The sequence below is a fragment of the Triticum dicoccoides genome, chromosome 4B (assembly GCF_002162155.2).
Source record: "Triticum dicoccoides isolate Atlit2015 ecotype Zavitan chromosome 4B, WEW_v2.0, whole genome shotgun sequence".
NCBI classification, from domain to species: Eukaryota; Viridiplantae; Streptophyta; class Magnoliopsida; order Poales; family Poaceae; genus Triticum; species Triticum dicoccoides.
In genome coordinates, this window is record NC_041387.1 from 489,327,717 (window position 1) to 489,333,346 (window position 5,630).

The window sequence follows — 5,630 nt, forward strand, 5'->3', positions numbered from 1 at the left end:
GGAGCTTTCATGTTCTGTCGACAGGGCAACGATGGTCAACTGCGACAATCTCTCAGCCGTCTACCTCTCCGCCAACCCGGTTCATCATCGCTGTACCAAGCATATTGAGTTAGATATTCATTTTGTTCGGGATCAGGTGGGTCTTGACCATATTCGTGTTCTACACATTCCTACTTCCCAACTATTTGCAGATATCATATCATGACCAAGGGGTTGCCTACCATGTCATTCGTGGAGTTCCGGTCCAATCTTTGCGTCAGCAATGGCGCCGCTTCGACTGCCGAGGGGGGGGGTGGTGTTGAGTATATGTGTTATGTGCAGATTGTGTATTGGGCCCACCTCCTAGTTCCTTGTATATTCGAGGTTGTGGTCCACCGTTGTACATCATATATACGTGCGATTGTACCTGATCAATACACCGTGCAATTCCATAATCTTACAGATTCGTCTATATACCTAGAAATTATGTGCTTCTTTCCAGGTGTGCTTAATCCATTGTTCTGATTGGTCTGCCAAACTACGTCACAAAATTAATACTAATTTCATTTGATTAGAAAATCATTTTTTCCTCTGGATTATTGTTTTGTATCTTTTATTGATTGTCGAAGCCATTTCGTGGTGGAAGTTTACTTCTAAAGTTTATCTCGGTCATGCAGGTAGCTTCAAGAGTCTATGACAAGCAGCGTTTAGTAAGTTGTCGACAGTTACAATTAAACTGAAACTTAATTCATATGCACAGTTTACCTGTGCCACTTTGTGGGGCCATCTGGGTGAGGGTGGATGGTCTTGCTTCACGGCGGAGCTGAGGTGGATCACTGGCAGGATCTTAGGCAATGGTGCATGTGTTATCACATCGTTGTACGTGAATGCAACGCAAGGACGCCAATCATGAGACAATGAGAAGGTAAAACAAACAATCCATTCATGCCTTTTCCTTTATAGTCTTTGCTGCTACAAAAACATTTTATTGTTGCCATGAAAATGTATCAAAAGTGTTTCCCGTTGCAACTTGCAACACACCAGCATTTGTGCTAGTATAGGATAATGTTAGAATACTTGCTAGTCGTGGTAGCCAACTTAGAGGTGAGGCTACACCACCTGGTAGTCATGGTAGCTAACGTATGAGAGCAACGGGGTTATAGATGGTCATTGTAGACAGCCTAATAGGAAGTTGCATCATGTAACACTAAAGTTGTCTCCCGTATCATCAAAGTTTTATCCTTAGCATCAAAGTTGATCAATAAAAAAGTTCATTGAAACATGCCAATATGGAATCTAGTTTTAAATAGCCCATCATGAGAAACCTAACTGTAAAAAGAGATCTCAATTCCAACCATTGATTCAAAAGTTATGACTTTTTCAAAATTTTGTAACGCAAATAAATGCATATGTCAGAGTCTTCGAAATCACTAGTTAAGAGGTACCCTTTGTAAAGGTCACTTCTACTTTCCTAGGTTGCGACAAGTGGCGCACTGTGTGCGTTGTGCGCCACTTATCGCAATCGGAGTGTTTCCCCTTTATTCATAGAGTTGTTTGTTCAAAACTTTTATCTCTTAAACCGTGGGTCCGAATTTCAAACCGTTTTCACCATTGGATTTCTCAGTTCAACATCTTCGAAACTAGATCTCATGTTATCTTAATAGGTTTCGACGAACTTTTTGACGAAAAAGTTCTAGAAAACACTGAAAGAAAAAATTAAGCAGGCAAAAAAAACCGTGCGTCTCGTGAAAGCAAATACGTGCCTTCGGGAGAAGCAAATCTATCTGTCTCGTGGAAGCAAAAACAACATTTGTTTCCCTTTTTCGTGATGCATAGCTATGCTTCTCGCGGAAGTAAGAAAAACATGATTTTTCTTTTCTTTTCCGAGAGGCACAGCGGTGCCTCTCGCAGAAGCATACTTGTGTTTCCACAAGAAGAAAACGTGTGCCTCTCATGGAAAAAAACATGTTTTCCCCCTTTCCGAGAGGCACAATTGTGCCTCTCGCGGAAGCAAATCCGTGCCTCCGTGAGAAGCGAATCCGTGCCTCTAACGGAACAAAAAAACATGTTTTTGATATAAATTTTTGTTTTTATTCATTTTACCCAAAATCTTTGGAAAACCGGGCAAAACCCCAAAAAACAACATCTGAATCCCGAAAACACATACAGAAAAAATAATCTTGAAGGTGCGCCAAGCAAACGACACGTAGTGGCGGCTAAGAGCACGCCAAGTGACGCGCTTTCAGCCCACCAAAAGTGACCCTTATGGGGCTCCCGCAAGAGGTACTCCTCAGTTAGTTGCTCTCCTGATTTTTTATATGTCCCATATTCACATGTGTGGCTGGTGTCGTGGTGGGCGCACGACAGATGCCAAGGGATGGCTAAAGAGAGGAGGAGGCTCGAGGGCGCTGGTGGGCTTCAGAGGCGAGGTTGGTATGCGTGGGCGCGGGACGCCGGACATATCCAGGTTCGGGGCTCTCCGGAGAGATAACACCCCTAGTCCTGCCGAGTTTAGTTGGATGGTTGATAGTACAATGTCGCTCTTGGAGCTGTTTGGAGGAGGAAGGAGGCTGGCGAAGGCTCCGGCTGCTCCTTCTCCTTGGTGTTGCTATGTAGTGGCTAGTCCTATCTTGCTTGCTCTATCTTGTGTGGCTTTGCATGCCGTGTGTGTCGTATGTCTCTGTTGAATATCTCCCCTTTCTCTCTGTAGGCGTGGACTCCTGGGGGGTTTTATAGATCAACCCACCCAGGGTTACAATGGTAATATGCCGAGTCGGTGGGTTCGTAATGTCGGCGTCCGGGGTACTGGGCTGGGTCCCGCTTGGGGGCTTGTGGTTCGCCGGGTTCCCCTAGGTGCGGGCCCCTCGTGCCTAGGGGGACTATGCGCCGTCTTGTCGATTGTCATGGCGTGGCCGAGTCGAGCCGCGCATAGTGTTCTCCGCCAGGCCGCCGCTTGCTGTCATCAGCGGTGAGGGCGGGAACACTGTTGTCCTGCCAGCCCTAGTCAGCGGGTAGGTAAGGGGCACTGTTGCCACGCTTTGGCTGACCACGGGTATGGGCGGGGGCACTTTAGTCTTGGTCATCAGTGATCGAGGTCTCGTCCCATCGTACGGCCTAGATGGGACGGGAGCTGACTCGTGGCTGGGTTGCCGTGGACGCCACGAGTGGGTTGGCTTGCTGGGGAAGCCAAGGTTGTGCCGGGTTGAGTTGCGTTGCGCTAGCCGCTATGGCCGGGTCTACATATCTTGCCGAGTCGAGGGTCTTGGCCGGGTTGCGCGCCTTGCCGGTCGAGCGACCCGGCCTGGCGCACGCCGGTTTGCGGGGCGATACGGGCCCCGCTGTTTTTTTAAATAGATCTGGGTTTCGTTGCTTGCCTGGGGTTCATCCCCCCGACAGTACTCCCCGAAGCTATGAAGGTCCGCCATCTTCGGATGAGTGGGCCTTCGCAGCTTCCCCCTTGAGCAAGGCAGAATCTGCGAACGCCGGGTCCGGCAACACCCACTGTGTGCCGGTTTTCTCGGAAACCAGATCGCGGCATCCCGGCCGTGGCAGGAACCGAGGAGTCCGGCGAATCTTGAGGCGATCCCTCGGGCTTTGCGCTGGCGCCACGTGGTGTCCGGAAGCCGGAGGGGCCTGACAGGCCACACGCTTGACGGGACTGGCCGAGACGGAGCGGACGCGTGACCTGGAGCGCGCCTTGAGGCCTTCGCCCAGGCCGAGACGGAGCGGACGCGTGACCTGGAGCGCGCCGTTCTGGTAAGTCCTTCTTCTTCTTGTTTACTTGTGATTTTATATCTGTGGGGGCGCGCCAGCACACCCACTAGGTGTAGCCCCCGAGGTTCGGGCGAACTATGTAGTAGTTGGGTCGAACCTTAGGAGCGTTGGCCTTGTGTTGACTTTGGTCTTCTCTTCAGCACCTTGACGCCTTCCGGTTTGCCGCCTTCAACCGGCTCCTGGGCAAGCATCGGGAGCTCAAGGAGCAGCTTGCTGCCAAGGAGGAGGAGCTTCGCATCGCCGCAGGTACTTTGTTGTGTTCTTTTCTTCTAGTGGGGGCGCGCTAGCGCACCCACTGGGTGTAGCCCCTGAGATTCGGGCCAACTGTGTAAAAATTGGGCCAAATCTTAGGCCTTGTCTTACTCTTTCTTTCTGCTGAGTTCTTCTTCTTTGCAGTCGAGGTGTTGTCTTGGCGGACCCGGCTGTTCCGGGCTGGTCATCACTATGACCGGCTTGTTGCTGATTCTGGCCGTCTCGGCGTCGAGGCGGCGCAGGCGAGGGCGGAGGCGGCCGCGGCCCGGCGGTCTCTTGACGAGGCCAACCGGCTGCACAAGCAGCTAGCGGGTCACAAGAGCCACCTCGAGGCCGAGGTGGAGCTTCTTAAGGCGGAGGCCGCCGAGGAGGTGGAGGCGCAGCGGGCCCTGGTCGAGGCGGACCAGCAGCGCGGCCAGCTGGCTGGCGACAAGGGCCGGCTCCAGGCCGAGGTGGAGCGTCTACGGCAGCAGGCCACCACGGCTGAGGAGGCCCGCTAGGCCAAGGCTCGCCGCCGTGAGGCGGCCGAGAAGGCGGCCGAAGACAAGGATGCTGAGCTGAAGGCGGCCCTTGCTAAGGCGGCCAACCTGGAGAAGGCGCTCAGGGAGCGGGACCGTGTCTTGGAGCGGGTGTGACGTGGTACGTTGCTCGAGGCGCAGCACCTGAAAGAGTCTTTCTCCAGTAAGTGCTGCTTCTTTGTTGTTTGCCGGGTCGGGACCCGGCCCTTTCTTCTTTGTTGCTCTACTGACTTGCTTCGTCTTTGGCTACAAGGGCCTTTCTGGAGACGCAGCGGCTGGCGGAGGAAGCCGTCTGCTATCAGCGCGACCCGACCGGCGTTGTTGGGTCCGGGACGGATCCGCTGACGACCTTGACCTTCCCGGAGATCATTGCCGCTGCTGAGGCCCGACTGCGGGCCTTGGGGACGTAGATGGAGCGGCTGTCCCGAGCCGGTACCGCGATGACGGCGGCCTTGTGGCCGGATTCCGTCCATCCGCGCAGCTTCTCGCGTCTGGTGCGCTGTTTGGAAATGGGCCCGGATCGCCTTAGCGACTGGCGCGTTTTCGCCGCCCGGGCCGGTGCTGAGATGGCGCTCTGGATCGCGTTGTCTTGGCATCCGGATCTTTAGCTGGATGCGCTGATGGGTCAACGCGCTGGCTTAGAGCAGTTGCTACAGGAGCAGGCCAGCCGGATCGCCTCCCGGGCGAGCTATATCGCCGAGTTCCCCTTCCATGACGAGTTCCATCTGGAACGGACGGAAGATGGCGCGGTCAAGGATGGCGACGACTACGGCTTGCTTCTTCGCGACTCGGAGGGCAGCTCGGAGGAGACGGGCGTCTACGGTGACGCGGAGGTCGAAGAGGACACCGGTGCTTCGCTGGACCCAGAGGCCGGCCGGGAGGAGCCGCCGATGTCGCGATGGGGCGCTGGGAATGCCTGAGAATCTTTTGTAGAAAATTCTGTTAAGTAGCAGGTCTACCCACCCACTGGGGGTTTTTAGGGTGTAATGAACTCGGGCCGTGGGCCTTTGCTTGAAACATTTATGTGTAAATGTTGTGAGTGTTTGTTTGCTTTTTGCCTTCTGCTTTTTTCGAACTTATTTCATGTGTTGCTCTTCTCTGAAGCTT